At 39.5% G+C, this 23,567-nt stretch overlaps 1 long non-coding RNA gene and 1 pseudogene across 1 annotated transcript; both read left to right on the top strand.

The window, feature by feature from the left end:
- The first annotated feature begins 958 nt into the window (after positions 1 to 958).
- Positions 959 to 11,733, top strand: LOC138608508 (major histocompatibility complex class I-related gene protein-like; annotated as a pseudogene).
- Positions 2,911 to 6,681, top strand: LOC138608509 (uncharacterized). Its single transcript, XR_011309448.1, has 5 exons — positions 2,911 to 3,069; positions 3,758 to 3,812; positions 5,387 to 5,456; positions 5,671 to 5,846; positions 6,460 to 6,681. It is a non-coding gene; the product is annotated as an uncharacterized lncRNA (long non-coding RNA).
- Positions 11,734 to 23,567: the final 11,834 nt, after the last annotated feature.

The following is a 23,567-nucleotide window of genomic DNA, read 5'->3' as shown; positions in this document are numbered from 1 at the left end:
ATAGAGACAGACAATCTTTCTCACTTACACCCACATTTGAGTCAATTTTGAGTTACCAATTAACCTAACGAGCATGTCTTTGGACTGTGAGAGGAAGCCGGAGACCCCGGAGAGAACCCACACGTGCACGGGGAGAACATGCAAACTCCACACAGAAAGGCTAACTTTGTCCAAAAAGGGAGTTGAACCAGTGACCTTACAGCTGTGAGGCGACAGCACTAACCACTGCATCACCATGCAGCCTGCAGTTTGTTATACAAACTAATATTAATGAATGTATCTGAATTGGGATAGCCTATATTCCAATGAAATCCCTGATGAGGACTTTGCAGGCTGTGGATATATTCCAGCCTCCATAGCCGCTGAGCGCTGGCATCACAGTGCTGGCATCTCGTGCACTTTGGCATTGCTGAGAGGATCTGGTGCTGCTGACGCGTCCTCGCTGGTAATTTCTTTGCCAAAATGACCAATAATGGTTTGGATGGCTGGTTTAGCATATTGCTGAAGCACTGAGGGGACGCAGTTATCATGAATCAGTGATATTTTTTATTTGTTGAAAATATATTATTGTCATGTTTCATGACAGACTTCACATGACACTGCACTATGGATTGTTGTCTGTCGTTTATATTTTGATCAGAGCTGTTTTCAATCTCAGAACAAAAGCACAATAAGACTCTACTACATCCTCACAAACTCCATTTGATCTGCATCTGACCTCTGACCTCCCAGAAAGTTAAAACATTTGTGCTCATAGCATCACATTAACCTACAAAATATTATAGAAATTCTGAGCAGCAGGAGATTTAACACGACTTTCACATGTGAACAAAGATGATGAAATAGAATAAAGTCCCCTGTGTCTCCTAATACAATGCTTTTAGATGGGCTGAAACATACTGACTTTACTTTCACTTCCATTGATAACCTCAGTTTTACCGAGTTACACGTGATGTTGATGCTCAGGCTAAATTCCTATTGGCTGTTATGGAGGTTGATGGCTATGGAGGACTGAAACTGCCATAATCAAAAATAAATAAATAAATATCTCAAATAAATAAATAAGTAAATCAAATAATAAAGACAGAAATGTAGAAATAAAGCCTCAATTATCAAATGAAAAAAAAAAAAAAAAAATTCAGAAATATAAAAATAAATAAATTAAATGTTTTTATTTATTTGACAAATTCCTTATTTTCGTATCAATCTATTCTTTCTGTTTACATTTCAATCTGTTTTTCTTTATTTTCCTATTTATTCATTTATTTCTGTATTTATTCATTTCTGTCTACAATTATTTCTGTATTTATTTTCTGTATGTAAATGAGTAGGCGTGTCTTGATTGTATCACTTAACAGCCATTGGTTGATCATATGAGAGCCCACAGATCGGTTGTATACGTCTAGCTCCCCACAGTTTCCGGAAATTACTTGAAGAAGCAATGCTAGCCTAGCTATATGCAACTAGCAATGGATGTAAAGCGGCTTTAGGGTGACATAGCTGAAAATGCTTCTCCAAACTTCATGCTATTTCGAGCTGAGGCACAGTTGGAAAATTTGATAGAGTTATCCGAAACCACTGACGGAGAGAGACGTTATGTTGGTTATATCCGGCTGAGAACAATAATCCACACTGCAGTCTAATTTCTGGTTATGGCTCATACTTACGTTGTTCTAGATCGTCCAGGCGATCGGCTGCCTCTTGCAGGAGCTATGAAACAGAGCGTCTGGCAACTATCTGATCAGATGCTAGATCTAGAGGGAGAAGTATAGTCTTACATGAATAGTGTTTTTGGTTCATGAGCTTGGCTCGACTACTGACTACACTTGACAGTGAACATAAACATTACATGACGTTATCCTCATGCACTGGTTGAAGCGCTTACCATGTAACTGAAATATTAATTCAGCTCCAACACTGTAACTGTCGATATCCTAGTTTTAACCATTATCAAGTTTACAAGGACAGCTTGCTACCTAACATAGCGTTAGCTTGCTAGGCTGTTGTCAATATTACCTTGATAATGTTGCCAAATTTCCTCAGTTGTGGCGTTTTTCTACACAGCCCTCACCAACTACTGGCAGTACCACCATATTTGCAGCTCTGGGCACAGACCTCGTCACATCCACGCAGTACTGTAGTGTGTGGGTTTGATTGCTAATACCTGGATAGCCAAGACACGCCTACTCATTTACATATGGATGAAGAAATACACAAATAAATGTAGACAGAAATGAATAAATACAGAAATAAATAAATAGGGAAATAAAGAAAAACAGATATAAATGTAAACAGAAAAGAATAAATTGGGAAATATTAAATGTGAAAATAAATGAATATAAAAGTAAGGAATTTGTCAAATAAATAAAAACATTAAATTAATTAATTTTATATTATTTATATTATATTAAATTTATATTTCTGAATATATTTATTTATTTTTAAATGAATATGAACATTTATTTGATAATTGAGGCTTTTATTTCTACATTTCTGTCTTTATTATTTTATTTACTTATTTATTTGAGATATTTATTTATTTATTAAGGCAAGTAATTTATGGCAGTTTCAATCCTCCATAGTAGTCAGTGCTCCATTTGCTCTCACTTCATTTCACCCTCAGAGCTCGAGCTAGCAGCACGTTTTGTCTTAAGCTCTACAAAGAAACGTATTAGTTTTAAGTTCATCAATGTTGAAGAAGTCACAGGTCCCAATGAAGACTGTGATGCTCCTGACTCTCCTGGGAACAGTCCTACATGACACGGCGGCAGGTGAGGAAAGAATCACTGTAACCCTTTTTTTTGAGTTGCACAGTCAGTATTATACATTATTATGAAGAGTATTATACAGTAGAAGGGGTACACTGCACAGTACTGTAAGTTGCAGTGCATTGTGGGTAAATATCTTCGGACTGCGTGGGTATTACAGTTGTTTGAGTGTACTGTAAATCCACTTACAGTAACTGTTCTGCCCGCGAAAAACGGACCAATTACGTGAAAGCTTGGTTTTAAAGTTTTTTGGAGGGAACACAGCACTTCTTGGGAAGGCAAAGCATTGACCGAAAAACATGTAAGTAAGAAATGTTATTTCCATATTACGTTTTATATGATTTAGTTCAGTTGAGTGTTTTAAACAATTCAGCCAGGTCATCTTTCAACAAGACTGCCAACCTCACATCTATAACATTAACTGCTAGCTAACTTATCTAATGTTGTTAGTCCAACTGAGACTCTAGCCATCTGTAAACTTAATCGCATTTTATTCAATTTAAAACACCAATTTTTATTTCATTTTTATCTGACTCTATTCTAATTCAATAAAAACGGTTTCATCAAGATTTGTATTTATCGTAAGGAGTTAAATGATTTGAGATTCAGCTACAGCTTTTCCGGTGTGCTTCTTGATGCATATCTGCCCTGGTTCTAGCCATCTGTCAATTTAAGCAAATTTTCTCAAATATAAAACCCCGGTTTTGACAACATTTTCATTTGACTCTATTTTAATCCTATAAGAGTGTCAAAGATCAAGATTTGTATTTATAGTAAAACAAATTCGATGGTTGGAGATTGAGATACGCCAAACCGGAAGCTGTGCACGGCATGCTCTGTTAGCTAGTTAGTAAGCCTATTAGGAGACAACAGAAGGAGTTGGATATTAACGACGCATTGTCGTCCTATATAGATGCATTTTTGATGTGGATCTCATTTTTGTAAACGTTTTTAAGTCGTCTGTTTTTTTTCGCTTTCGGATTTTACAGCTGCGATGAAAGACGGACAACGCCGGCCCGGGTTCAGCCTAAAACGACGAGTTTGGTGAGTAACGTTAGACACCCGACGGATAAAGTGAAGTTTGCTGTGTGCGCAATTAATATTTGTTTTTTTTTTACATGATTTAAGATATTTAACTGGCAAGTGGCCAGGTGTTTTTCGCAAGTCAGGCGAAGCTAACGTGTGTTTACCGAACGTTACTAGCGTGCTGCGTTAGTTGGTGGTTATCGTTACACGAGTCAATTCATCACAATGGTGTTGCTATACAAGTGCAAGCAGTGTGTTTTCTACACGGGGACGCTTTCAAAATTTTATCATCACGTGAAGGAGCATAGAAACCTTGTGGTTTGGCTGGGTGCCCATGCAAATTTACTACCTTCTTTGCACTTAAATCACATTTGCACTGAAAACACACAAGGGACTCAACACCTGTCAACAGACCCGTGCAAAGCGATGTGAGGACTTGCCTGGTAGAGAGGTGCACAATGACAACACAGAATATATCCAGCCTCTGTGACCATCTTAAATGGCATATTAGAGACGGACAAAACATTATATGCCCATTTCCTAATTTTAAAAAATTCTTCCATGTGAAGGCATCTTTCTCATCCCACCTAAGTAGAAAACACAAATACTCATTTGATTTCCTGTCAGTCCTGACATTGATGTTTCCAGTCATAGGCCACATGATGACGTGAGCATTGAAGGCTGTGATAATGCTGAAGTTCATGATTGTGTCTTTCCTGATAACATAGATCAGGATAAATTCCTCACCAACTTGGCACTGTTTTACTTGAGGATGCAAGCTAAATGCTCTTACCAGCCAGTACTATCCAGATTATAATTGAGGAGTTCCAAGAAGTGTAACGGAGTGACACATGTGATGTCCAAACTTCATGAGGAATTAACAAAGTTAAAAATGCCTGAAAATGACCTTTCTGAAGTCATAAGTGGACAAACAAAGATAATCTGATGAAGATGTTTAACGAGGGAGTGTTTAGGTCTGATAAAACACGCAAGACATACTTTAATACGAAATTCAACTACGTCGAGCTTACACAAGTTTAGCTTACACAGTAGCAAACTACTGGGTGTTTACATGTCCCTCTCTGAAATTGCTCCTCATAATCGATCCTCTATTGACCCCATATAACTCATTTCACTCTGCAGGGAGGAAGATTTTAGTTTTTTGGGCAGGATACACAGGGCCTGGCAACACAGTCAAAATATATCACACTATTTTTTAAAAAAATTTTTTTATGTAAAACAATGTTTGACTGTTTTTGATTTTTCCAATATAAATTACAGTAGTGTGACATATTTTTGATATTGTTTTATTTAGTATTATGAGCAAGGTACAGATGGTCTTTTGTCATTCAATTTAAAATTGAAATACTGATTCAATCTTCAAACTTAAAACTGTAATAAAATACATATACATGTAACATATTTATGTAACAATATTCCTATATATATATATACTGTACAGCTTGCAGTAATTGGTTGGGTGTCCCCTACTTGGGGACCTGTGTGTAAGGTACCAACCAACCATCAACTAATATTGGTATAAGTAAACATTGCTTTCTGTCTTCTTTTCCTACCTTTCTGTATTCATTAAGGTCACAACGACCCCGGTAGATGCAGAAGCCAGGCTCTAACTCCCAAGCAGCCCTGGGCTGGTGGCTCTTGGTAAGACTATCAGTAGGTTTGGGCGGTATCACAGTATACCAGGGTATTTACAAGTCCTACTGGTTTTAAAACTCTTACACCGGAACAAGATTAATTCAAACATTACAAATGCAGCCAAATCAGGATCTTTCTAGTGATGATTCCAGTTGTTACATTTTCAGAGTCACTCCTACAACAAGTGTGCCTAAATACATGCAATTTTTATGTTTTGCAGGAGATTCAATTCTGCATGCAAAGAAGCTGATGCTGACGATGGAAAGGGAAAGTCCTTATCCAGCAAACTGACCTACCTGACTTCTCTGCTGCACTGGCTGTCCTGTTCAGCTGCTACTATGTCTCCAGCATAGAACAGCAGCAAGAGGCAGCCACGACTTTGGAGTTCATCCAGAGGTAGGCACATCATGCGGTCATTTATTAGTTTACACCCCAAATGACCATAGCAGAAGCGTTGTCAGACTTTAAAGGGATACTCCACTATTTTGTAACACCAGGATAATGTCAAGCCTGTTAACAGAAGGTTGAGGATGTTTTCCTTCGACCACTATCCAAGACCCCTCAGGATATTCTAGGTTTTCTTTCCACCATGTACTTTTTCTGAAAAACTGGAAGCAGACTTCTATTGTTATGAACTAATTACAATTATTTACATTTTGCACAAAAGGTTTTATTTACCAGTTGTGTGTATTGTTTGTTGTGTGCTATTAGTGTAAGCCTTTCCTCTGGAGTTGGCAAGCCATTCTACTCCATGAGAGAGTGATCTGATGATGGGGGATCGCCTCAGCATGCAAATCAGGATCATTACTTTTTATGATCGATTGGTGGATGACTATCCATTTTTAAAAAAGAGGCTTTTAAACTGCAGCTACTCACTGCGCCACCACAACCTAGCTACCACCTAGCAACCATCTTGGGCATCTAATCAGCCACCTATCAATGATAACAGCAAAGAAAATAGAATATTACTATACAGACTATTTAAACAGACTATTTCTTGTATTTACAGGTTTATTGTGAGGATAAACCAGGACAACAGCAAATGCACCTCAAGGGTCCAGGTCAGCCGAAGGAGTGGCAAGACGGTCCAGCGAAAGGTCACAGCCCTGAATCCCTGTGTTGCATCCTTTCTGAAGGACTTTTTAGACTCTGTTTGGCTTAGAGGGCTCCTGAATGCAGATTAAAGTGCAATTTTCCCCCCAAACTGTTCCTGTGGTCATGTTCCTAACTCTACTACTGACAATAAGATACTCTTGATGATGGTTTAATTTGACAACAGCATTTTGTATCGCTATTCACAATATACAGTGTGAAATCTGAGTCCTCTACCAAGATGGTTGTTTTCATCATTCATCAAAAACAAGACAAAATACTGACTCAGTTGATGTATCCAAAGCAAGATCATATTTACACTTACTTTTTATTTCCACGCCTTAATTACAGCTTGTGATAGAGTACCTCTCTTTGTGTGTAGCTGATCCTGAAGTCCGATCTACATGCATTCAGAGAGCAGACGACAGAGCAAGATTTTTCAGTCAGAATCAGAATCTGGGTTTATTGCCAAGTAGGTTTACACATACAAGGAACTTGTTTTGGTGATTTTGGTGCAGAACAATTAACACAGAACTAGAATAAAACTAAGTAAAAGACTTAAATAGAATAAGATAAAAAAATTGGAATAAGAATAAAAAGATAAAAAGCAATACGTATAATACAAATAGCAAATAGAACAGGTGTGATTAAAAACTGTACAGGTGTGCAAATGATGAAAACTCACAGAAACCTGTTCGAACAAAAACGTTTAAATCAGGACTAAGAGACGCTCAGTTTATGGTGGAGGGAATGTTAGAATTTAATAAATAATATTAGTTATTTAAAAACAAAATTCTGCAAATAGAAAATGTGTAGAATCACTACATGTGAAATATAAATATGTTGATTAAAAATATAGAGGTGTGTCCATTCACATTTTTCTGAGATTCTCATAATTAACAGAAAATTTCAGTCGTACACATAATATTTTTATGAAAGACTAACAGAGTTAAATATATAATACTTTAATTTGAACAAATACATTTACATTAAAGCGAGTTACACAAGAGTCCATTTTCTTTTTTATTGATCGAATTCAGTAAAAACATTTATAGCCATAAAATTGACATCGACAAACCTCCTGATATTAAGATAAAGATATATAACTAATCGTTCTTTGGATATAAAAAAACAATAACAAAAGAAAAGAGTAAAACCTTCTTCTAAACCAAAGATTAGAAAAACCTGAAGAAATTGAAGTTATCATTGCTCACTACTGATGGTATAAAATATCAGATCACCCAAAATATCAAATAGAAAATAACATTTAATTTATTGAATATGTAAATCAGATTGAATCACGTGTACATTTTGTTCAGAGGTTTGAGATTTCAGATTTCAAACTAATAAGATAACGAGTGTAAACTGCTAAAGAAGTTTCCTGAAGATTGAATGAAGACACAAACTGGAAATCAAAGTGGAGTTTCACTTCACACTAAGATATCCAGCACTAGATAAAAAGATGATTTATGACAGACTGTTTGATGTCAGTGAAAGTCAGGTACACGACTGCATGAGCTGAATTTATGACTTGTTAAATATTTCCTTTCAGAATAAAAACATTTTGAAGACACATTCATCAGAAATATTAGAATAAAAAGTTCAAGAGAAACTTTGTTTTTAAATCTACACAAACATTGTTTTAGTGTTTATTGACTGCAAAGAGATGATGAGCTTGTGTTGAATGTGCTGTAGTTCTTTTTGATTCTGTGTGCTGGATCATTAAATTGTTCAGTGATTCATTAAAGTGTCAAATGAAACCTGAAATGATCACATGAACTTTTTCTTACAGTGCCTCACTCTCTGAAGTATTTCTTCACTGGGTCTTCTGGAGTCCCAAACTTCCCACAGTTTGTAGCTGTTGGGTATGTTGATGACATTCAGATAGATCACTATGACAGTGACACCAAGAGAGCAGAACCCAAACAGGACTGGATGAGCAGAGGCACAGCAGAGATAGCCGACTACTGGCAGAGGGAGACTGAGTACCGTCAGGGTCAACAGCAGGCCTCCAAAGTCAACATAGAAACTGCAAAGCAGCGCTTCAACCAAACTGGAGGTTTGTTCATGTTTAACTTTCTACTGATGAAATGTTGTTTATATTTTCATCCTGTATTTTAGACAGATGTGACCACACACACACACACACACACACACACACACACTCTCGCCCTCTCTCTCTCACACACAGTCAGACTCACAGAAACATCACTGACACTCAGACTGCTGGATGCTGCTAAACTGCCCTGATGCAGCGTTTCTGTCCATCCCATAATAACCTTCAGAGATTATTAACCCTTTATCTCCACTAGATTAGACCAGAATAACTCGACTGGGCTGCCCACAGTCAGTCGGTCCATATGAACTCTCCTGTAGAAAACCTGTTGATCACAACAGCTCTACAACACACAGCTGATAGAGGAACGTCAGCGCCTGGTTTCTAAAACTAAGGTGCAGGACTGTAAATGGGACACAGGCTGCTTGTGCTGGGTCCGCACATGAGAGGAGGAGCAGCGTGTGTTAATGAACGTGGCTGACAGGACAACATGATGAATGTGTGATTGTGATCAGAGGTTTAAAAAGTGTAACAGCTCGACTCTGCTGCACTGACCACACTGTGTCCATGATATATAAAGAGCAGAAACACAGATCAGACTGAGACTCTCCTTCAGTGGAAGCTTCTAGAACAGCAGGATGTGAACTGTGTTAGGATGTCACTCTGTTTTCCCTCTCTCTCTCTCTCTCTCTCTCTCTCTCTCTCTCTCTCTCTCTCAGGTGTCCACATTAACCAGAAGACGTACGGCTGTGAGTGGGACGATGAGACTCAAGACGTTTATGGTTTCAGGCAGGAGAGTTATGATGGAGAAGACTTCATAGCATTAGACCTGAAGACGCTGACATGGATCGCTCCAATACCACAGGCTGTCATCACCAAACACAAGTGGGATAGTAAAACAGCTGAAATAGCACAGGAAAAGAACTACCTCACCCAGATTTGCCCTGAGTGGCTGAAGAAGTATGTGGACTATGGGAGGAGCTCTCTGCTGAGAACAGGTAGAATCACATGACCTGATGTGTTTTTATTAGCACAACGTTCATACACCTCTTCTCTTCCTGACATGACAATAAATGTTACACACATTTCTCTTTCTCTCCTGCTCTCTCTTCATCTTTCTGCTTCTCTCTCTCTGTCTCTCTACTTTTTATTCTCACTCTTTTGTGTCCTTTTGTCTTTTTCCTCCCTCTGCCCTCCCATATTTATATCATTTACACTCCAGTGAGCTTCATTTTCTTTGCATAGGTACTATAAATATAATCTTGATGTTAGTAAGGCATTTAAATACATGACAGTTAACAGGAACTATGATAGTAATCAACAGTAAATGATAATTAAGAAACTATAATCTGTCTTTCTCTCTCTCTCCAGACCTCCCCTCAGTGTCTCTCCTCCAGAAGACTTCCTCCTCTCCAGTCAGCTGCCACGCTACAGGTTTCTACCCTAACAGCGCCATGATGTTCTGGAGGAAAGATGGAGAGGAGCTTCATGAGGATGTGGACCACGGAGAGATCCTCCCCAACCACGACGGATCCTTCCAGATGAGTGTCGAGCTGAAGCTTCCATCAGAGTCCTCTGCAGACTGGGGGAAGTACGAATGTGTGTTTCAGCTCTCTGGTGTGAAGGAGGACATCGTCACCAAGCTGGACAAAGTCGCGATCAGGACCAACGAAGGTAAGACTGGAGTCAGAGGGGATGAGAGTGGGAAGTTCACTGTAACAGTCCTGTGTCGGAAGGGAAGTTTTGTTTCCTTATATTGTTTTTCACTCACTTTCATCAAGTTTTTTATACATTTAATAAACAGCTTGAAGGCTGAGATTAGTATGAAACCAATGTAAGTGTCCACCTCTGGACCCTGACAGCAAAACAATAAAAGAATAAAAAGAAACTTTTATCAGATTTAAATGATTTGTTTCAAAGGATTATAGATGACTGCAGCTGTTTGTGCTGTCTGTCCGCTCTTTACTGACCTTTGATCAACACAGACAAATGTCAATAATGAAACACAAAAAAGTGTTTTTGTTCAGTTTATATTTTTGATAAAGACTTCTTTTTATTTACCTCCAATAGAAGACATTTTTTAGAAAGTTGTCTGAAGATTATTGTAAAAAGAATTTACTCAAACAAGTTTAGAGTGTTTTTTTTTTCAGTCATTGTGTAACCATTTACATGTTCAGAGATTATAGGCACTGTATTTTACTTCATGTCAGTTTTAGGAGATGAGTTCATGGACTTGTTCAAAGATTCAGCATCAATACAGTAATTATCTACAGACAGGATGAGAGTTAACATCAGCAGCACAAACAAACTGTGCTTATATTCAGGATTATGGTCTGACTGGCAGATGTTCTTCTCTTTCACCTGCTTCACCTGCTCAGGTTGTGACTGTGTTTTGTTGTTTTCTGCTCAACAGGGAATTCCATGCACGTGACCATCGGCATCATTGCTGCAGTGCTTGTTCTTGCTCTCGCCCTCATCGCTGCCGTTGTGTTCATGCTGAAGAAGAGGAATGGTGAGAGACCAAAGCAGAAACATGAAGTCATTTTATTTTCTGTATTTTCTTTCTAGACTTTTTTTCTGTCCAGTTTGCAAAAGTGAAACAAATGATCTTCTTAACATTTAAAATGTGTTTTTATCAACGTTAAGCGCTGTAAGACCCAGAAACAGTTTAATTATAATTTGACTGCAGCACGATGATGTAAGGAAGAGGCCATCAGAAAAGAAATAGTGTAAGATTTAAACAAAAGTCATAAGGATTTATTTATCAGTGTGAGTTGGTATTAGAGAGGATCATCACTGGACTGAAGGTGACACTGTCTGAAATATTTAACGGTTACATCTTTAATAATGTGTTTGTATTTATTTTCAGCCAAACGCCCTCCATCTCGTAAGTACAACCTGTTTTATTATATTCACTCTGAGCTGAAACGCTCTCTTTGTATTAAAGCGGTTTTCTGGAGTGTTATCTGTTGTGATATTATATATCTGCTGCTTGTTAACATTGTGCTTCTGACCTCACAGCTGTGAACAACCCTGTCGTGGAGCAAGAAAAAATGCTTGAGAATCAAAATGCCTAAAAGACAAACACACCACCCTGAACACAGTGAGTAGCATCACATTGTCACAGTTTGGATTTGGAAACACAGCATGGCTGCTTCCCAAGTCCCTGAAATTTCATCCATGCTTCCTTTACTTGCGTCGTTCACTTGCGTCTTAGTCCCTCCCACCAGAGATGCATGGAGAGACGCGAGGAAACCAAGAGAGGAGAGAGGAAACGAGGGAATGTTTTTTAAGAGACATGAGACGTCCTTTCTGATTAAGCGTCACGTGCTGCGACGTCTGTTTGTGATGATCGCGTCAGCTGATCACCGCTGGATCAGCTGTCAGTCTGCTTTAACAGCTGTTTGTGTCTGCACACATGTGCACTGTATTAATTCTAATAACAGACACAGTAACAGTGTTTTCTCTCTGTAACCTGTTACCTGTGTAACAAACACCTGCACATGAAGAACAGGCTGCAGTCTGTGTTCCTGCAGCAGAGCCATACGGACATTTCCTACAGCACTGTGTCTTTATATTATTTTTTCATTATTTACATTTTTGATCACTGATCATCTGATCTGAATTAATTATTTAATAAGCCCAAATACTGTCTGTTCATGAACTATGAAAATGATTTATTAGGCTCAAAGTTTCAGGATAAATAGAAATCACGTCACGCTGATCAAACCCGACCTCACTGATGATCACGCTCACACGTAGTGTTACCTGCTGACAGAGAGACTCTCCTGCTCCCTCTGAATTCATTCCTTCATCTGTAATAAAAGTTAGCAGGGAAATAACTGATCATGACGAGAGGTATTTTTTATTTATTAAATTTAATAGAAATTAATCTGTTTTTGCTGCTTTTGATTTTTAGACAATTAACTTATTTTTACTCAGATGTTGACCCAGAAAACAAATCAAATCTGCAGTTATTCACTGCATTTTTTATATTTTACGACAAGTTATGATCAATATTTCGTTCTAACGATCACAGGTTGTCAAATACCGACTCATTATACCGACGTTGTCGGTTTCAAGGCGCCCTGTAAAGTCTGTTTTAAGGTCCGCTTCCTCTCTGCGGTATGAAACTCCGGTGATGTTGTGAAGTTTCGATTGATGATTGAAGCAAACATATTTTAGGTCTCAATGACTTTTAATATTCAGCTTTGTGGAAACTTACTCTGCAAACATTCATGAAGTTATTTTGTTTTTGATTTCGTGTTTGTTTTTTCTTCTTCAGGTTTATGGATACGTTTTGCACTGGAACAAGCAGCGCTTCCAGCACATTGTCCTGGGAATTTATTGGTTATTCATCACAAGAAATGAGCTGATCAGGGTTGGAAATCTCGATTTAGATGCTTATTGATTGAAATGCAGAGAAAACAAGTTTGAAAATTAGTTGATCAACGCTGTACAAATCTCCTCAAACATAAAAGATGACATTAGATTGTTTGGTTAACTTAGTTTAAAAAAAGTGGCCTTTCTTTTGATGCTTTAACTTTGGTTATTGAAATGAGGATGATTATTTTTTTCTTGGTGAGAAGTTAAACAACAACAATCAATCCATAAAAGCGTCTCACTTCTCTTCATATTTACATTATAAATATTTTGTGTGCTTTTAAAACAAATCCGCCGTAGTTACAGTTTGATGCTTCTGGTTTTGGGAGCTTTGTGCTTAAATTGATGTTGGTAAAACACACGTTATTCTACATTTATAAACACACACATCCACACGCCATCCTATTTTCAGATCAATACTCAGAAGGTCTATAATATCATAATATATACATTAACAATACAGATATTTGTGAATAGGTGGAAATAGTCTTTACTTTTTATACAAAAAAAGCCATTGTTTGGTTTTCTGGTTGTATTTGGTCAGTGGTAGCAAAACTACAAATAAATCAGCAACATCCAAAAACATGCTGAATGAGTGAACACACACACACACACACACACACACACACACACACACACACACACACACACACACACACACACACACACAATAAAAAAACAAAATTTATTTTGCAGTTGTGTAAATATTGTTTGTATATTTCTGTAAAGCTGATGAAATGTTTTGATTGATAAGGCTCGAGCTAAATATAATTTATGTGTTTAAGGTTTTTCATGATTCATTAGGACCATGTTGTTGTTGTTTTCCATAATATCTTAATTCAATATTAAGGATGCAGAGGTATGATAGCATCTCAGTACGATGTGAACAAATTGTAATGTTTTGATTTTAGTTTCAGACGAGATGTTTAAGGGCTGTGGGATTTTTAAATATTCTCAGCGAGCTGTTAGGAAGCTTCAGTAAATGTTTTTTTCCACAATTCAGAAGAAGAAACGTTTTATCTTGAGTTGTGTTAACACAGAAATTTAACATCCATCACTTCTTGTGTTGGGTGTACATCGCAAACAAGTTTCCTGTCAATTTGATTGTTTTTGTACTTTAATCTTGCTTTTCAATAAAACCCCTAAAAATCCAAATGTGTCTTTTTGTAATGCCTCATACAGTCACTGAATGAATGTGGTTCTGACTTGTAGATGTTAAACTTTATTGAAACTTAGTTCTGTAAACATGTTTTTTTAGAGATAATAAGGTGAGCTGGACTTTTCAGGTGAAAAGAAAGTGGTCGAGCTGATTTTCATTGACACTTGTTTTGAAGAAACTTGTTGTATGGTTTCCTGCTGTCAAACAAGAGAGGTCTGCACACAAATAAATCAAAGCTTAGAATAATGTCCTGTTTTTCATTGTGCGTTGGTGGTTTTATTTTTATGAGTTTAAGACTTTGCAGACTCATCCTTCCAACCGTGGCTTACATCTGGTTCATTCCAGAATTATGGGCACGTTTCGCGTCTCCCAGATAAACCTTTTGTAATTTAAAAAAACGTTATTAAATCAGTTCACGATAATTACACTAAATGGAGCGACGGCTGCGAGCTGGTTCATGCGTCACCTGACAAACACTTCTTCCCAATGTCTAGTTGAGCTGTAAGATTTCCAGTGTCTCCCTCTGCTCTGTCATTGCCATCGCTGCCCTGCACCAGGACTGCGTCATACTTTCAGCCCCACCACCACCCCAGCATCCACCTGCAGGCTCCGGCTAGAGAGGTTTAAGATATTATCTCATCACTCCTCAAATCTCTGCATGTAAAATAAATCTGAGGAGTGATGAGGGCGGAGCCTAGATGCAAACATAAACTATGTTCTGCCACTAATAGTAAAGTTTGATGCATATATGTAACACAATTTATACTCTGATCAGCCATTACATTATGACGACTGACAGGTGAAGTGAATTACATTGATTATCTCGTTACCATGGCACCTGTCAGTGGGTGGGATATGTTAGGCAGCAAGTGAACATTTTGTCCTTGAAGTTGACGTGTTGGAAGCAGGAAAAAATGGGCAAGCATGAGGATGTGAGCGACTTTGACAAGGGCCAGACTGTGATGGCTAGACGACTGGGTCAGAGCATCTCCACAACTGCAGCTCTCGTGGGGTGTTCCCGGTCTGCAGCGGTCAGGACCGACCAAAAGACGTCCAAACTGGTGAACCAGCGACAGGGTCATGGACAACCAAGGCTCACTGATGCATGTGAGGAGCGAAGGCTGGCCCGTGTGGTCTGATCCAGCAGAAGAGCTACTGTAGCTCAGACTGCTGAAAGAGTTGATGCAGGTTCTGATGGAAAGGTGTCAGAACACACAGAGCATCACAGTTTGTTGTGTATGGAGCTGCGTAGCCGCAGACTGGTCAGGGTGCCCATGCTGACCTCTGTCCACCGGTTAAAGCGCCTACAATGGGCACGTGAGCATCAGAGACTGGACCACGGAGCAATGGAAGAAGGCGGCCTGGTCTGATGAATCAAGTGTTTTTACATGATGTGGATGGCCGGCTGCGTGTGTGTCTGTTACCTGGGGAAGACATGGCACCAGGATGCACTATGGGAAGAAGGCAGTGTGATGCTCTTTGGCAATGTTCTGCTGGGAAACCTCGGGTCCTGCCGTTCATGTAGACGTTACTTTGACACGTACCACCTCCCTAAACATTGTTACAAACCAAGTTTATGGAAAAAGTGTTCCCTAATGGCAGTGGCCTCTTTCAGCAGGATAATGCGCCCTGCCACACTGCAGACATGGTTCAACGACAAGTTCAAGGTGTTGACTTGGCCTCCAAATTCCCCAGATCTCAATCGAGCATCTGTGGGATGTGCTGGACAAACAGGTCTGATCCATGGAGGCCCCACCTCGCTGCTTACAGGACTTAAAGGATCTGCTGCTAACGTCGTGGTGCCAGATACCTCAGCACACCTTCAGAGGTCGAGGGGAGTCCATGCCTCGACGGGTCAGGGCTGTTCTGGCGGCAAAAGGGGAGCTACACAATATTAAGCAGGTGGTCATAATGTTATGGCTGGTGTACATAAAATATTGATTAAATGACTCCCATCCCACCCATTACTGAATGTGTTTGGCCGTTGACCGTGATTGATAGAGTCAAATGTTAATCACATTTCAATCAGGAGAGACGTCATTAAGATTGAACAATTATTTATTTATAAGTTAGGAAAGAATGAAATGTGCAAAGTCTTTGGCGATTAGACTCCATCGTGATGCCTTCATGTACTTGAAGGAGTAGAGAGGCAGAGAGCAGGATGGGATACCCCCCGATGGAGTCTCGACACTGGTGGTGGTGATGATGGTGAAGACAGGATGAGCTGAGGAGCTGGACTTGGACGCTGATGAGATGGATTGGAGGTGAACGGAGTGGAGGAGGGTCGCAATGATCGAGCTGAAACGACAAACTGTCTGCGGGAGAGAACAGCTTTAAAATTTGACAGCAGAGGGATGATTGGTCGACAGACGTGGAGGCTAACTCTGGTTGGTTTAGTGTCAGGGTTTGGACTAAAACAAAAAGCGAGCGCAGGTATTGGAGAGAAGCGCGGCGGAGGTGACGAGCAAAAAGGCAGAGACTTGTACAGATGACACGCCCACAAAGTCCTGAGTCAGACCCTCAACCACGGACATCCAGGTGAGTGTAGCGCAGGGTTAGATGAGTGCAGGACCATGAGTGTATCATGATCTTTAAGTTATAGGTCAAATGACAAAAGTGTAGTTCTTTGTTAGGACTGTCAGCTTGATACCATGTAATGAACTTTAACCCCCGAGTGTTGTGTCTTAAAGGAAAAGTTCACCCAATAATAAAAAGTAATTCAGTCATTATCTGCTCACCCACATGCTGATGGAAAATCTGGTGACGTTTCTTGTCTCCAAAACATTTCTGAAGCTTCACAGAAAAACAGCGTTGGAGCATTCGTCTAAACAACTGAAGCAGCTGGGGAAACAGAAAAACAACAAATGGCTCCATACAGCTCATCCAGTGTAACTCAAGTCTCCTGAAGCCTCAAGATCCCAAAGGATGTGAAAAGACGTTATTTAAGACCAAAAGAGAGACATTATTTATACTCTTTTTAAAGGTGAAATCTTTGTCGTAGCTTTAAGATAAAAGGCTGTAAATAGGCTCAAGTGGTGAGGACGTTCAAGGAAATGCAGTTTTAGCTCTTCATCGCACGGCCCAGGAGGTTGCTACCTTTGAGAAGCTTTAAAGTTTAACTTTGAAATGAAACAGTGGTTGTAGTGACTCATTTTCAATACAACTACATTTATCTAAAACAAGCCACTGAGGGGGAACTGGAGCAAGTTTAGACGCTTGTTCTTGTTGAAACAATAAAAACAATATCCAATGTGCTGTCACTTATTACACAGGTGAGCCATTTATTTTATGTTGTGTTTTTTAAAGATGATGTTTTTGGCCTTTGCTTTTATTAGTCAGGACAGTGAATAGAGTCAGAAATGTGGGGAGAGAGAGTGGGGACGACATGCAGCAAAGGGCCGAGGGTCGGGGTCAAGCCCGGGGTCGCTGCGTCGAACACTGAGCCTCTGTACATGGGACGCACGATTTAACTGCTGAGCTAAACCAACACCCCAACAGTGATCAATTTATTTACACTTTAATTCATATTAATATCAGCAAAATTCTCTTTTAATTCACTGAAAGGTTTAATTTAATGAATACGAAATAAATCATAAAGCTGATAAACTCACGGTAACTCGCTGACACAGTCAAAGTTTGCCTCCAATTCACACACCTGCCTGCAATTACCTGTAGCTTGTCTTTATGCTCAGTCTAAACCAAGGCTTCATCAGGTGTTTCTTCACAGAATTATAAACATATTTACACACAACAGCCTTTATTAATGAGTGGCTCATACAAAGATAGAATCAACACAAATAAAAACTTAATTGTGGCTCCAACAGTGGTTATTAGAAAGCTTAAAGGTGAAGGTGAAGATTTCAAGGTGTTCACTCTGATGTAAGGCTGATGGTAAATAGTTAATAGCAGTAATAGATTCCTCAGTGTGTACTATACTGACAGAGAAAGCTTGGTTCACTTGTTCATGCTGTGGTTCAGACAGTGCCTACATGTACCTTGGCCTCACTCTGCTGCCCGTCTTCAGCGTTATACTCAGCTCAAAGAAATACGCCTACATATTAAATTGTATGTAAATCTGTGTCTGTAACATTCTTTGTGCTCATATTTAAGGATTACATTTTTGCTTTCTGAAGCTTGTTTTGAAATACAAGAGAGACTAAAAGTCTGAGCTGGAATAGCCTGAAATCTTTCAGGGGAAGAGACTACGTCAGCTGACGGAGCTGGTGCCGGAGTAACAACAGAGCATGCTGCTGTTTAGAGCTGCAGCCCAGAAACACAGAGAACACAAGCAACACATTCAGACACTTTTCACACTTCAAACCAACTCAGACAGAAAGAGATGAGGTTCAGTGAAGTTTCCCTTTAAAGGATTTCTCAGGAGTTCAGCTCTCTCAAAGATAGTCTATCTCTTGGTTTCATGCAGCAGAGACGCTGTTTGTTTCTATTCTTCTTCATCTGATCAGTGATGTGAGTAGAATCATGTACTGTCACTATCTCCACCAACATACTGACATACTCAGGTGATTTCCGATTAGCAGTTGAATGACAGATACATAAACGTCCACAGGGGGCGCTGTGACATCGCTGACTTCTCTGTCAAGGTGAACTCAGTGATAACCTATGGACTGTTTATGAGTGTTATTGCAGCAGGTGAAACATTACTCATGTTCATATCTGCTTCCACACAATAAAATGTTGCAGCCAGTGGAGTCGCCTCCTGCTGGCCATTAGAAAGAATGCAGGTTTCTAATGGCCTTCCGGTTATGAGGCTGAGCTGAGAGGTTGACGCTCCCCGGCTCGGCTACAATTCCTAAGTAAATCCTATTTTAAAACATCTGAACCCACCTAAAGTTGCCGAATTGGCTATTCTAACCCCTAAATACACATCATGCCGCTGAGAACACGAGGTAAAAAGGAGGGAATCCAAACTGAAGACGAAAGCGCCGAGGCCATGCTACAAGGTGGAACTTCCAAGCTAGCAAGGTCAACGAGGATAGCTCAGCAGCTAACGCTAGCCCCGACGACAGCAACGCAATCTTGCAAGCAATCAACGGCATGAAGACGGAGTTTTCATCCAAGTTGGATGGGGTACTCTTAGCCATCAATAGCATTAAAAGCGACTTGGCGAGCTGTCAAAATAGAATCGCGGAGACAGAGGAACGCATATCCACCACCGAAGACGACGTTGTGTCCTTACAGAGAAGAGCCAAGAATCTGGAAGAGAAAGTCTCAACGCTTACCTCAAAACTGGACAGCTATGAGAATCGGAGCAGAAGATCCAATCTACGGCTGATAAATCTCCCAGAGACGGCAGAGGGAAGCGATGCTTGTGCATTCCTGGAATCATGGCTACCCGAAGCCTTAGGACTGGCACCGCTTGCTTCTCCTATGGTTATCGAGCGCGCCCACCGGCTCTCCGGCCCGAAACCTGTTGGAAATGGACCTCCCAGACCGCTTATCGTGAAGTTCTTAAACTACAAGGATAAAGTCCGCGTCCAGAATGCTGCAAGACGAATGGGTAAAGTCCTTTACAAAGATCGTCAAGTGATGCTGTTCCCTGATGTTTCTGCTGAGCTGCATAAACAACGCAGACGATTCGATGGAGTCAAACGAAAGCTGCGAGGGATGAACGTCCAGTATGGAATAGTTTTTCCAGCACGATTGAGGGTCACATATGAAGGTCGATCTCACTTTTTTGACAACCCATCGGAGGCAGAGATCTTCATCACAAAGATGCAGAAGAAGGATGAAAGCGAGAATGACATCTGAGCACACTCCGTGTCCAGGTGAAAACTTTTTTTTTTCTGCGTGTCGCCCGGCGGCCAGCTGATTGTAGGAGGATGACGTAAGTGAGAGGCGGCGGGGCGTCTTGCCCCGGTTATGTCTCACTCTACCTCACTGATAACTTGACTAGTTTATTTGTTTGGTCATGTTTTATAAACCGTGCCTGGGAATTGACCATAAATAAGAGACACCCCTGGACATAGCAGTGGGGCGGATAGCTCTGATTGTATTTTATTTTATTTTATTCTATTTTATTTTATTAATTCTCCTTCTCTTTTGCTAAGTGAGACACCCTCATGGATGGTAGATGGGGCGGCTTGCCCCATACCAATCTGTTTGCTATTTAAGTTATAAACCCAATAGCTCATCCATCTGTAGGGATCCCTTATGATGAGTGACATATTTTTGTGTCTCAGATTTCTGTTCTCTTTTAAACATTTTTCATTTTGAATTTTGGAATGCAGAAATGGCTTTATATTTTGTTTCCATTTTCTCTATAATTTACAAGCCATAATTTACACTGGTTTATATTTGATTCCAAATCGTACGTTGTGGACCTGAATGTCAAGTTTATAATACCTGCGCATGCCTGAGTTAGGAATTAGATATCCTGCTGTCATTAGGATTGGTTAAGTTATAATATTTTATAGACTTTTGGGAAACAGTGTCATAGAAGAGGGGGGGAGGTATTGATATATGTGGGGATAACTGGGTTCTTTAATTGTTAAGCTGCCAAGGGGAGTTTGTAGCCTGCTGTGGGGGTGACACAGGAGGTGATAAGACGGCCCCTCACATGTGTGGGTCGAGTGGTCGGTTGGCCATGTCCGAGGTGTTACAAGGGTGGGGAGATGTAGTTCTCAGGGGGAAATGTATGTTAGAGGTTTTGGGATCTATGTGTATGTCATTATATGTGTCTTTCTACTTTTACTTGTTTTTTGTGAGGGCAGTAATGAATATTCTTATAAATAGTGCACAGTCACAGGACGACAAAGTGGACAAAAAGCTTTGTGAGATCGAGGTATGTCTGGTTCTATGAAGGTTAAGGTGACATCGTGGAACTGCAGGGGTTTAGGAAAATTGACTAAAGTGAAACAGGTACTCGATAGATTGAAACAAAAACACTCAAACATAGTTTTTCTTCAGGAATCTCATATGATGCCATGTGATGTATCTAAAATTAAAAAAAGGTGGCAGGGACAAGTGTATTCGGCCTCCTATAGTTCCCACGCCCGTGGCGTCTTAATTTTAATCCATACAACTATTCCATTTCAGGTAGTTAACTCAATAACTGATTCCAAGGGTAGATACATTATTCTTCAGGGCATCTTAGTGTACGAGAAACTTAACTTAGTGAATGTATATGGTCCCAATGAGGATGACCCTGCATTTTTTGATAAACTATTCCTGACCTTGTCAACACTCCCAGGGAATTTCATCATAGGGGGTGATTTCAATGTCACCCTAGACCCACTAAAAGACAAGTCTACAGGTTCTGATACATCTCACACGAGAGCAAGAAAATCTATATTGAATTTCATGAAAGATCTAAGCTTATCTGAAATTTGGCGTGAACTGAACTCAAACAATATAGAATATTCTTGTCACTCTGGCACACACAAAACGTATTCGCGAATAGATTATTTTTTAATCTCGACACAGATTAGATATAAAATTGAGGACTGCAAATATGATAGTATATTAATATCAGACCACGCGCCGATATCTTTTATTTACTCTGATACTAAGTTGGTTAATAGCCCTCCGAGATGGCGTTTTCATATACACGCTACAGGACGCTGCTTTTACAGATTTTGTTGGAAATCAAATAGATATGTTTTTTGAATTTAACACAACACAGACCTCGGCTTGTACTAAATGGGAAGCTTTTAAGGCCTTTTTAAGAGGACAAATGATAAGTTTTACTTCTCCTAAATTAAAGCACACCCGTCTAAAACTAGAACAGCTAGATTCTAAAATCACTCCTTAGAGAGGGATGAGTTTTTGGATGGTTCAACAGACCCACATCGGGAACTATTACTACTTAAGGCTGAATACAACAAAATGTCTAGCTTACAGAGACTGAAACAGACTTTTTATGACCAAGGAGAGAAACCAGGGAAGCTCCTAGCCTGGCAAATTAAACAATTACAATCGGAAAGAGCGATTAATGCAATTGAAAATATTAGGGGTGAAATGACTGTGGACCCTAAAGAGATAAATGACACCTTTAGAGAGTTCTATGAATCTCTATACCATTCAGAATACCCTCCTAATTCGGACACACAGAAATTTTTTTTAGACAATTTGAAATTTCCAAACATTTCAAAAGAAGCAAAAACCAATCTAGATTCTAATTTGACAATGAATGAAATTATAGAAGCAATTGATGCCATGAATGCCGGTAAGGCAGCTGGCCCTGATGGCTTGCCAGTTGACGTTTATAAAGTTTAAAATTAAACTTATAACTCCAATTATGGAGATGTTTCAGGAATCCTATAACAACGGTTCACTCCCTCCTTCATTGACAGGAGCAATGATCACTCTACTTTTAAAACCGAACAAACAGGCCCATAAATGTCAATCTTACCGCCCAATCTCACTTTTGAATTCGGACATAAAAATTCTTTGCAAGGTTTTAGCACGTAGATTAGAGTCTGTACTCCCAAAGATTATAGAGATGGATCAAAATGGGTTTATTAAAGGGAGACAAGGCTTTCATAACGTCAAAGGGTGTTAAATATACTACATGAAAAAAAAGATGCCCCCGATACAGCTTTGCTTTCACTCGATGCCGAAAAGGCGTTTGATAGAATTGAATGGCCTTTTTTGTTTGCGGCTCTGGACCGGTTTGGATTACGGTCAGCTTTCAGTAAATGGGTAAAGATACTATACACTCGTCCCACTGCTGAAATTCTGACTAACAATGTTATTTCTCAACCATTTAATATCAACAGAGGGGTTCGACAGGGGTGCCCCTTGTCACCCCTCTTATTTACATTAGCTATAGAGCCCTTCGCCGCGGCAATTAGAGCACACGAGAATATTTCTGGGATCAGGCTAGGACAGGTAGATCATCGAATAGCTCTCTTTGCAGATGATGTCATTCTATTCCTTACGGACCTATCAAACTCAATCCCGGCCTTATTAGATGTAATTAAGACATTTGGATTATTATCAGGGTGTAAGGTCAATAATACAAAGTCCTCTATAATGTTGATGAACTAGAAAGGCGCAACCCTATGGATTATATTTCCTCATTTAGCTCTACAGATAATTTTACCTATCTTGGTGTACACATAGTTCCTGATGTGAGGAAAATTGTCCAAACCAATTATAATCCTACTCTGGAGTCAATTTATAAATCAATAGAAAGATGGTCTAATATGCCGATTTCTTTGATAGGGCGAATAGACATACTTAAAATGAATGTTCTACCAAAACTATTGTACCTGTTTCAAAATATACCTCTACCCCTGCCAGTATCCTACTTCTCTAAATTAAGGAAAACATGTCTGAATTTTATTTGGAATAACAGACGACACCGGCTACGTTTGACATTATTATATTTGCCATATGACAGGGGGGGACTCAAACTTCCAAACTTCCAGTGGTATTAATGGGCCGCACAGTTGCGCACTATAAT

The sequence above is a fragment of the Semicossyphus pulcher genome, unplaced genomic scaffold, assembly GCF_022749685.1.
Source record: "Semicossyphus pulcher isolate SPU_LCO1_2020_fin unplaced genomic scaffold, fSemPul1.0.p SCAF_5, whole genome shotgun sequence".
Taxonomy (NCBI): Eukaryota; Metazoa; Chordata; class Actinopteri; order Labriformes; family Labridae; genus Semicossyphus; species Semicossyphus pulcher.
This window is presented reverse-complemented; position numbering and strand designations above follow the sequence as displayed.